This window comes from Tupaia chinensis, unplaced genomic scaffold, assembly GCF_000334495.1.
Source record: "Tupaia chinensis unplaced genomic scaffold, TupChi_1.0 Scaffold144472_1, whole genome shotgun sequence".
Lineage (NCBI taxonomy): Eukaryota > Metazoa > Chordata > Mammalia > Scandentia > Tupaiidae > Tupaia > Tupaia belangeri.
In genome coordinates, this window is record NW_006204331.1 from 804,121 (window position 1) to 816,015 (window position 11,895).

An 11,895-nucleotide genomic window follows, 5' to 3' on the forward strand; every position below is an offset into this window, starting at 1 on the left:
GGTTGCTAGCCAGGCTGGCATCCTCACACCTATCCTAGCTTTGTCTCTGCAAACGGACGTGAGAGCCCTCTCGCAGTTCCTGGGAGGGCGAGACGCTGGTATGCTGGTACGTGTGCATGGCTCACAGCACTGCGTGAGGGGCCTTGCTGTGAGTCACTCGGGTACTAGAAACAGATGGCAAGAGGGGTTCCGAGGTGTGCCCCCTGCTGTCCACGCCCAGGGAGAACCACGGCTTGCCAGTCACCCAGCAGCCCTGGCGCCCCAACCCGACCCAGCCTTCCCCACCTCCAGAGAGAACCACTCTGCTGACGTGACCGCTTGCCGCGGGGTCGTGGGCACCCAGGTGACCAGTGCACACCGCAGTGGGCAGCCCTGGTGGTTTTCTGCCCCTGAGTGTGTCTGTGGCGCGTCCACACACTTCTCCACGTCTTTCCTGTCCTCGCTGCGACACTCGGTGAGGACTGGACCCACCTGTGGGACCCCACACTGCGGCCCGCACTGGGTCAGGTGCACTCCGTGTTGGAGCTGGAGCCAGGCGCCCCATCGCTCTGGGTCAGCCCATGTGAAGTGGCCACCTGCCACTGTCACCCTCGGGCTCCTGACCGAGGCGTTCATTGGGTTCCCTTAGCGGCGATGTATGTGCAGGGCCGGGGCCACAGATCCATGGGGGTTGCCAGATGAGATCACGTTAACTCGCCGGTTCGCTTTCATGTATCAACTGGCCGAAGGAGAGGTGTCTCCTTGCCGAGACCCGCAAGGCATAGCGGGAGGAGGGGCCCCCAGAGTGGGGGCGACGGGGATTTTGGCAAGAGCCGTCACACAGACACAAGTAGAGGAAGCGGGGTCAGGCGGACCGGACAGGCTGGGCCTTTCCACATCTATTCCTTTCGAGGGCCAGCCAAGGAGAAGCCAGGTGTCCCCCGTTAGCAGTCGCAGCGGAGGGGCGTCCGTTCTGAGTGCGCCCCACCTGGCCGTCTCTGGCTGGGACAGTGTCCTTTAACCTCTGCTCTGCTCGCCTTTAAAGGCCACCATGACTCAGCTCAGATTTGGCCACTCCCTGCACGGCATCCACCATCAGTGGCGTAGTTCAGAAAAGCAGGATGAATAGTGGGTTTTTATGTTTCGTTTACCTGGTTTCCAAGATAATGAATTTAAAACATCCTAATGTGGTTAATTAGCTTTTTAGAAAAGTATTTAATGTTGGGCCAGCTCTGGCCCAATGGTTAAGGCTGCTGGATCCCACGAGGCCAACCTGACAGCTCAGACCCTGAAAATGATCTGCATGCGTTTGTGCATGCCCCAAATCCTGAACAGGGGGCGGTGCAGGGAAAGGGGTTGGGGCAGGGTCATTCCCCATGGAGGCTGCTCTTCCTTTCTCTCTGTTTCTGGTGAGTGCTTGTGCCCTCTGGCAAATGGCATGGTGGTTAAAGGAGCTGGACTCCCACATGGCCGACTGCAGTTCGAGTCCCGGACCTGGCGGCTTGTTTTCTCACTTTCACCCCTCTTTCTCACTCTTGCTCTCACTCTGTCCCTCTCTGGTCAGATCAAAATAAATAAAAAGTTGGGAACCAGCAGTTAGCGTAATGGCTATGTCGCTGGATTCCCACATAGTCGACCGTGGTTCGCGTCCCAGACCCGGTGGCTTAAAACTCACGCCAGGCGCGTGTGCATGAGTGCCCAAGATCCTGAGAGGAGAATGGAGGAGAAGGGATTGTGGTGTGGCCATTCCCCCCTGGGGGGTGATTTCTCGCTTTCTGTCTCTCTGTCTCTCTCTGTCTGGTGAGCGCATGTGCCCTATAGCGAAAACCTCTCCAAAAAAAAAAAAAAAAAAAAGTTAAAAAAAATAATTCTTAAAAAAAGAAGAATTCCTGGACTGGTCTGGGAAGTATTTCATGATGGGTGAAGTCTTTTAACAAGCAAAATGAGAAATAGTGATTGACTGTTTTAAAAAATTATAATAATAATAATAATTATTGGGAAATGCATGGAAAAGACATTGAATGATGAAGCGGGGAGATTGATGTCTCTGTATTGACCGACATGCATGGCGCTCCCTTCTGAAAAAGCAATGGAAGTCAATGTAAAGTTATATGTAATCCAATGTAATATAAAGAAGATTATGATGATAATATAATAAAAAGAAAAAGAAAAAAAATAAAGAAGAATTCTTATTGAGCTTTAATTGTCCTATCTTTGAGCAGTGGAAGCTTCTTCACATACATTCCTGTACCCTTTTCTTCTTCCATTTCTTGCATGAGAGAGAGACACAGAGACAGGCATTCCCAACAGGGTCTTCAGATCACGACCCGGCCCTGGCAGCCCAGCTGTCCCAGTCCACAGTGTCCTTACAATTGCCTTCTTCTTCTGTAAGAGCGGTCGTGGTGGCTCCACTTACCCTCTTGGTTTTAGAAATCTGAGTCTCTTCTTTTTCTTGGTTAATCTAGCCAAAGGTTTGTCATTTTCTAAAATATCTTTTGTTGTTGATTCTCTTGTTTTTCTGTTTTGTTTCATTTGTTTCTAAAATAACATTATTTCCTTCCTTCAGTTAGTTTTGGGTTTAGTTTGCTCTTTTATTCTAAATCTTTGAAATGTACAGTTACTGATTTGAGATCCTTCTTTTTTTTAAGGAGAGATTTTTGCTATAGGGCACATGTGCTCACCGGAGAGAGAGACAGAGACAGAAAGTGAGAAATCACCCCCTGAGGAGGATGGCCACACCGCAGTCCTTTCTCCTTCAGCCTCCTCCTGGGACCTTGGGCAAACATGCACACATGCCTGGCATGAGTTTTTTGTTTTGTTTTGTTTTGAGAGGTTTTTGCTATAGGGTGCGTGCACTCACCAGACAGACAGAGAGAGACAGAAAGACAGAAAGTGAGAAATCACCCCCCAGGGGGGATGGCTACGCCGCAATCCCTTCTCCATTCTCCTCTTGGGATCCTGGGCACGCACGCACCTGGTGTGAGTTCTAAGCCACCGGGTCCGGGACTCGAACCACGGTCGACTACGTGGGAGTCCAGCGACATAGCCATTACGCTAACTGCTGGTCCCATGCCTGGTATGAGTTTGAAGCCACCAGGTCCGGGACTCCAGCCATGGTTGGCCATGTGGGAGCCGTCTCCTGGCCCCATGACCCTTCTTTTTAATGCCGGCATTTACAACTATATATCTCTTGACAGGCATTGTGTTCACTGTGTCCCATCAGTTTTGATGTGTTTGTTGTGTTTTCATTTTCGTTCATCTGAAAGTATTTTCTAATCTCCCTCCTGATTTCTTGTTTGATCCACTGGTTGTTTAAGAGTGTGTTACTTAATTTCTACAAATTAAAAAATTTCCAGATGTCCTCCTTTATTTTTAAGGATTATTTATTTTTAATTTTATTTATTCATTCATTCATCCATTTATTTTAATTTTGACCAGAAAGAGAGACAGAGACAGAGAAAGTGAGAAAGCAAGCTACCAGGTCTGGGACTCGAACCATGGTCATACATGGGAGTCCAGTGACGTAGCCATTACGCCAATTGCTGGTCCCGAAGTTGTCCTTTGTTTTAAATTAAATAGAGCTTGTGTGCTCACTAGAAACAGTGAGAAAGCACTCCCAGGGGGTGACCACACTGCAGCCCTTTCCCCATTCTCTCAGCATCTGGGGCACGCACACACACACGCCTGGCATGTTTGTCAAGCCTGTGTGTCCAGTACTCAAACCACATAATCAGCCTTGGGGATTCAGCTGCTTTAACCACCACACCACTGGTTAACCCTCAAGTTGTCTAGTTCCTTATTGATACCTAGTTCTGTCCAGTATTGGAAGGAGGGTACTGAACTCTATGTTACTGTAGAAATGTCTGTTTTATCCTTCAGTTATCTCAATTGTTGCTTTGTGTATTGGGGGGGATCTTTTGTGAGGTATGTGTAAGTTTATAGTTGTTACGTCTTCTGGGTAGGGTCACCCTTTTATCAGTATATATCAATAATAATTCTTGGGACCAGCAGTTGGTGTAATGGCTATGTCGCTGGACTCCCACGTAGTCAACCATGGGTCAAGTCCCAGACCTGGTGGCTTAAACTCCTGCCAGGTGTATGTGTGTGCCCAAGATCCCGAGGGGAGAATGGAGGAGAAGAGATTGCAGCGTGGCCATCCCCCTTGGAGGGTGATTTCTCTCTTTTTGTCTCTCTTTTTGGTGAGTGCATGCGCCCTATAGCAAAAACCTCTCCAAAAAGTAATAATAATTCTTTCTCTCTTTTCTAACAATTCTTGACTTAAACTTGTCTTATCTGATATTAACGTAGCCACACTCACTCTTTTAGATAAGTATTTGCATTTAATGCCCTTTCTCTCACTTTCAGTGTGTTGCTACCCAAGTGAATCTCTTATAGATAAGAGTTGAATAATGTTTCTTAATCTATCCTGCCAATCTTTGCCTTTTAATAAAGAGTTTAACCCCTGTACATTTAAAGCAATGATAAGGATTTGCTTTTGCTATTTCACTTTTGTTTTCTACAAGAGGACTTCAAAAAGTTCGTGCTGAAGTAAAATTAAAGTGTGATTTTATGGGACCAGCAGATGGTATAGTGGTTATGTTGCTGGACTACCACATGGCCAACTGCAGTTCAAGTCCCGGACCCAGTGGCTTGAAACTCACTCAGAGCACCTGTGTGTGTGTGCCCAAGATCTCTGGAGGAGAATGGAGGAGGAGGGACTGCAACGTGGCCATCCCGGGGAGGGGGGGGTGATTTCTCGCATTACATCCCACTGACTGCATCTCTCTCACTCCCTCCCCAGCAAATGCATGTGCCCTAAGGCAAAAAGCTTTAAAAAGAAAAAAGGCGTGCATTTATTTTGGTGCCAAACTTCTTTTAAAAATCCACACATAGTGTTTTCATGATATTTTTTTCTGTGAATGTTTTTAAGACCCTTTCATACATGTCTTAGATCTTCTTGTGTCGTCCACTACTGCCTTTGTGTTTGTTTTGGTATAGGGCACGCTCACTCACCAGACAGAGTGAGGAATCACCCCTCCTTCCTCCTTCACCCCCTCACGGTGGGCGTTGTGCACACGCACCAGCCTGAATGTCAAGCTCCTGGTTCCAAGACACTGCAGTTTGTCATGTGGGCTCCTTCAGCTCCATGTCACTGCTGGTGCCCGCTGCCTTCTTCAGTGTTCGACTTGTCAAGTGTGTTACTTTGATTCCTTTTCTTTTCCTCACTGCCTTAATGACTGCCTTGGGGATACAGTGACAGTCCAGTTGGAATTCACCCCAACCTCGCTTCACTGCTATGCAAAACTGCTCTTCTGGGGCCAGCAGGTGGCGTGGTAGTCGGGGCACTGGACTCCCACGGGACTGACTGTGGTTTAAAAAGCCAGGACCCAGAGACTTGGAACTCAAGCTAAGCACATGTGTGCATGGGTCCAAAATCCTAAGAGGAGAAGGGATTGCAGCATGTCCATCCCCTCTCAGGCTGAGTTCTCACTTTCCCTCTCACTTCTGTCTCTCTGCTGCGACCACATGTGCCATGCGCCCTATGGCAAAAACCTTGGGAAACAAAACCCTTGTTCTTCTGTAGCTCTGCCTCCTGTAGTGGAATTACTTCGAAATTACTTCGGCCCGGCAGGTGGCGTGGTGGTTGAGGCGCTGGACTCCCACATGGCCAACCATGGTTCAAGTCTCGGACCTGGTGGCTTACACTTGCTTGCCTGCTCTCTTGCCAAATTAAATAATAATAATAAGTAAATAAATAAATAAATAAATTATTCTTTAAAAAAAAAAAAAATTACATCTTTGGGCCATCCTTGGGCTGGTTGTTAAGGAAATCGGATTCCTCACGGCTCACTACAGTTGAATCCAGCCCTGGCAACTCGAGAAGCATGGTGGCACACACACGTGCGCCCGGTCCTGACAGGGTGAACGGCTGCTGGGTCACACCACGTGGGGCTCTCTGTCCCTCACGAGCACATGCCCTTTGGCAATTAAACGGAGTGGAACACAGTGGGTGGAAGGTACAGGTATGTTTTATACCCCGGGTGCACACACACAGCCCCGCCCCGCCCACACGCCAGAGGCGCGTCGAGCTCAGTCCGGAGGCCGTCCCGAGGGCTGATGGGTGGTTTCTGACATGCATCCGCTGGTGCATGCACCATCGCAGCGTCACGTCCCCGAGGAGAGCCCTCCGCGCCCCCTCCACCCCATCAGTGAACTGTCACTGATTGTACTTTGCAACTCTGGACTCGCCGTTTGATTCCTTTTTTGTAATTTCCACTTTCTTAAAATTTTTTTTTGGAGAGGTTTTTGCTCTAGGGCGTGTGCGCTCGCCAGACAGAGAGAGACAGAGAGACAGAAAGCGAGAAATCACCCCCCATGGGGGGATGGCCACGCCGCAATCCCTTCTCCTCCGGTTTCCTCTCGGGATCTTGGGCACGCACGCACATGCGCCCGGCGTGAGTTTTAAGCCACCGGTTCCGGGACGCAAACCACGGTCAACGACGTGGAAGTCCAGCGACATAGCCATTACGCTAACTGCTGGTCCCTATAATTTCCACTTTTTAAGATTTCTTGTATCGTGAGTTACTGTCTTAAGAGAGGTTTTTGTATAGGGCATGTGTGCTCGCTGGACAGAGAGACAGAGAGACAGAGAGACAGAGAGACAGAGAGCGGGGCATCCGCTGGGGACGGCCAGGCCGTAATCCCTTCTCCTCTGGGGATTTTGGGCACGCACGCATGCCTGGCCCAAAGTTTTAAGCCTCTGGGTCTGGAACTTGAACTGCAGCCGAGTACACGGGGGTCCAGTGACGTGTCCATCATATCATGGGCTGGCCCCCTGGGGTTACTGTCTTTTTAAAGCAGGGTTTTGTCACTTTTCTCCTGCGTCAGGTAGGCAGGCATCACTGTGCTGAGCCTTTTTATTCATTTTAAAGTCTAAGTTTTTCACTCAACTTCTTGCACAAGAGTAAGGGAGATGAGCACCTCAGCAGCACCTCATGACATGAGGGCCCTCTTCCAGCCGGACCATGGGCACGCAACCCCGCGTGTGCAGGGAGACCTCAGGAAGCGAACCGGCCTCAGGGCCTCGGCCTCAGCACCCACACGGGTCGAGCCAGCGTCTCTCTGTGCTGCCTTCCTCCCCCAGTTATAGCATTAGAGGGTGCACTCCACTCCTGGCCTTCACGTGCTTCAAGGCGGTCCCAGCCCGTGGCTGTGGCATCTCAGCGGGGCCACCCCTGCAGTGGGGCCTAAAGAATTCTTTCTTTCTAACTTTATTTATTCATTTATTTATATTTTAATTTGACCAGAGAGAGACAAAGAAAGAAAGCAAGCCACCAGGTCCGGGTTTCAAACCACGGCTGGCCATGTGGGAGTGTCCAGCGCCTTCGCCATCATGCCACCTGCTGGCCCCAGGCCTGTCACGTCTTCCTTTAACTCTTTGCTTCCCGTCCCGTCGCGGCCCGAGCTGGCCTCAGCCCAGCCCTGTCCGGCTGCCTTGAGCGTCTAGGCTACACCGTGTCTGGGCCAGCCCTCGGCCGTCACTGTCCTCCCAGCTCTCGGTGCCGGCCGCACCCACACGCCTGCCCGGGAGGCTCCCACCGGTACGCCGTCGGCAAGCACCGTCCAGACCCAGCCGGTTCATTCCCGGCTCACACCTTCCCAGCATCCCGTGGTGGTCCTGACAGGCAGGCGCTTCCTAGAGCCAGAGCCAGGGGCCGTGGGGCTCAGACGGCGAGGGTCTCAACCCCAGGTGGTCAGAGCAGTTTCCTGTTCGTTTTCGTCACGTTGGCCACTTCACGGCCAGGCCCTAGGCCTGAGGCAGGCCGAGCAGTCGGTCAAGGGCGGGTCCTTCCTGGCGTGTCTGATACCATTGTTTTCTGGAACTCGGGTCGGCCAGTTCTGCGTACTTATGCATGTGTGGGTGTGTTTGCACATGTGTGTAAGTGCATGCCCTGTCCAGTGTCAGGCTTGTCCTGCTACAGGAGGAGCTCAGCAGCCTGCATGCGTGTCCGTGGCTGTAAGCCATCATGGCTCTTCAGTTTTGCTGCAGGACACAAGCGCTCGTGCTAGAGGGAGAAGCTGTCCCCGGGGATGGCCACACCACAGTCCCTGCCCCACTGTCTCCATTTCTTGGCACATGTTCTCACGCACCCAGTGTGATTTTCAAGCCGGCGGGCTCAGGACTCAAGCCACGGAAGCAGCTATGTGGAATCCAGCGCCTTCACCCCACACCAGCGGCCGGCCCAGTAGGGCGTTGGAGTCCTAAGTGCTCGGCCTCCACACTGAAGATTTCACTCATTCGGGGACGTCCCTGTGAGGGCGGGTGGGTAGTCGAGCTGCACTTTTTAAGCATGTGAGGACCCAGTTTTTACCTTCTCCTTGTGAACCCTGTTGTCTGTCCCCTCCTGGCTTACCTGTGACGACTCCGTGTGGTGTCCTCCGTGACGGGGGCTCGTCCCGATCTCCTGTTAACTAGCTTAACTAACGTGTTCTCCTTCACACGGCAGTCAGTGGAGCGAGCCAAAGCGAACCTATTCTTCGGGGAGGTCAGGGCGCAGGGCCTGACCTTAACCATCACCCCATGGGCTGCCCCATTTTTTTTCTTTATTTTGTCAGAGGGCACACACTTGACAAAGGGAGAGGGAGAGAGAGCACCCCCTACTGCCTTGACCCCACCTCATCCATCTCCATGGGTGGGGTTTGGGCACGTGCACATGTGTCCAGCACGTTCCTCCGGCTGCTGGGGCCGGGACTCGAACTGCGGTCAGGCATTTGGAGTAGCTGCCTTACCACCAGGATGTACGGTCACCGCTACTCCACCCATGGCTGGGAATTTAGGTCTTCTCCAAGCTCCTCATGTCTGGGTTAGCATTTCTATGATCGAACCTTTGCATGAACCTTTGTCATTGTTCCTTTTTTTTTTTTTAAGGGAGATTTTTTGCTATAGGGCGCTTGCGCTCTCTGGAGAAAACAGAGACAAAAAGCAAGAAATCGCGGGCCGGGAGATGGCCACGCTACGATCTTCCTCTTTCCTTCTCTCAGGACCTTGGACGCATGCACACACTTGCCTGGTGTGAGTTTTAAGCTGCTGGGTCCGGGACTTGAACTGCAGTCAACCTATGTGGGAATCCAGTGACATAACCATTAAGCTAGTGGCTAGCCCCGTCATTGTTTCTTTAAGGTAACTATCTTGAAGCACTTGCTGAGTTAGAGTATGTCAGGGCCAACCAGGTGGCATGGTGGTTAAGGCAGCTGGATCCCACATGGCCAACGGTGGTTCTTGGACACAGCAACCTGAAAAGCACGCAGAGCACGTGTGCACGCCCAAACCTGGGGAGGGTTCTCATGGCCATCTCCCCGGGGAAAGCTCTCCCTCTCCCCAGCAAGCTCTCTTCCTATAGCAGAAACAAGAATGGAGCAAATTCTGAGTCTTCTAATACTCCCCGAGCTTTCTCTAGGATGGTTCAGTCTGGTGATGTGTGCGCATGTCGAAGGGTGACCAGACGCGCCTCTAGGCTCAGGTCCCCTTGAGAATACGTTTCCTGCTCCTCGGGTAAGTGGGATGTTCTGGCCACAGGGTCTCCTAGTGCCCTTGGGGACATCTGTACTGGTTAGTCACCCAGCCACCGGCAGGCCCCGTGTTCTAGGGACGCGTAGGCATGAGGAAGCCACCTGGGGCAGTGCACGGGAAGTCCAAGGTCATCTCTGTGTATGAGAGACAGAGATTCCTCCCTGCCCTGCCCAGTGGCCAGCCGCAGGCCTCGCCTGCCCCGAGAGCACCGTTGGGTTTTGAGAAGGTGGCTTGACGGGCACCTCTGGCCAGGGCTTTCCTGTCTTCATCACGGGACCAGCGAATGATGTGGTGGCCGCATCACTGGCCTCCCACATGGTCGATTGGGGTTTGAGTCCCGGATCTGGCGACTTAAAACCGACACCGGGCGTGTGTGGGTGCCCAAGTTCCCAATAGGGAAATGCAGGAGAGGGGATTGTGGCATGGCCATCGCCCCAGGCGGGAAGGTGGTTTCTTGCTTTCTGTCTCTCTGACGAATGCATGCGCCCTATAGCAAAAATCTCTCTTAAAAGAAGAAACAAGCTGTTGTCAAATGTCGTCCCCACTCTCCCTCCTCACCCACTCTCTGTCTTGGTTTTGGATTTTTTTTTTTTTTTGAGAGGTTTTTGCTATAGAGCGCATGCACTCGCCAGAGAGACAGAGACAGAAAGCGAGAAATCACTCCCCAGGGGGGATGGCCATGCCACAATCCCTTCTCCATTCTCCTCTCGGGATCTTGGGCACGCACACACACGTGCCCGGTGTGAGTTTAAGCCACCGGGTCTGGGGCTCGAACTGCAGTCGACTACATGGGAGTCCAGCGACATAGCCATTACGCTAACTGCTGGTCTTAGTCTTGGTTTTGGATTTAATCTCCCTGGTTCACGGACGCCTTGCAGTCAAGGCTCCACTACCTCAGCTCTTAGTTGGTCTGGGGAGGACCCAGGCATCTGAGCAGGCGCACACGTATGCTGTCGCAGGCCACCAGCGTCTGCCTTGGTGCGGGGACCGCAGGCTCTTCCCCTTTTTATGCTAGCCCAGGAGCTGGGACGCAGGAGCCACCTGTCGGGGCTAGTCCATGCAGAGGGAGTGGGCGTGCCAGTGTGCGACACACACGTGCCAGGTGCATGTGTGTGAGTGCGTACTTAGGCATGTGTGGGTGTGTTTGCACATGTGTGTAAGTGCACGCCTCTGTTTACAAAGTTGTGCTTGCACAGTACATGTATTCATGTTTGTGCACATGTGTAAGTAGTGTGCCTGGGTGTAAAAGCTGTCTACACGTGTGCACATGTGTGGTTATTGTATTAATGTGCATGTTTGTACATGTGTATAAGTGTGTGCATGTATTGTGCACAAGTATAACGTGTGTTTATGTATATGTGTGCTCATGTGTATATGACTTAACATATGCATGTGTTTGTGCATGGGTGCAAATGCCTAGAATGTATATGTGTTTATTCCCGTGTGCACGTGCATGTGCATGTTTGCATGTGTGTGTGTGTGTGTATTTGTGTGGATGTGTTTATCGTATACGTACCTGTGTTTATGCATGCATGTAAGTGTGTATGTGTTGGCGTGTGGGTATAAATGCTTGGGTTTAATATGTGCTTGTGCATGTGTAAATGTGTTTACTGTGTGCACACCTGTCTGTGCGTGTGTGATTGTATCTGCGTGTGTACGAGTGTTCAGTGTGTGTGTGGATATGTGCTTGTGTACGCTCATCATGCATGCATACGTTGTTTTGTCTTAACCAGAACATGCGTGGCCTGAGTAACCTCCGAAGTCCTTACGAGGGCCCGGACACCGTGGCAGCCGCCCTCCTGGCTCTGGGGTCATTCCTTCGTGACCCACGCCTGAGCCTGCAGTGCACTGTTTCAGGGACCTCACTGGACCAGTCGGCGGCACTGTGTCTTTTTGCCTGGACTCCAGTTGTGCTTTCTCTGGCGTGCAGCAGGGCAGCCACATTTGCCACGGGTGGACTTCCAAAGGTGGTGGCCTTGGAGCCACAGCAGCGGCACCATGTGGGCGTCTCATTGTGACACCTCCCAGACGGTGGCGTTCCCTGCGCCATCCCACATCTGTCTGTGCATATGTTAGCATGCGTATCTGCATGTGTGCGAATGTAAGTGTATACTCTTGTGTGTGCATACACGAACATGTGAGTGTGTGCACTTGTGTAAATGCATCTGCATACATGTTTGTCGGCATACACATACATATGAGTACAAATATGTTTGCTGTATGGACATGCACGATTGGCTGTGCACACGTGTGTTGTGTCTGCGTGTATACGTGTGTGCACATACGTTCATGTGTGTATGTGTATAGGAGAGTATGCATGTGTGGGTGTGTGTAGTACACGTGTA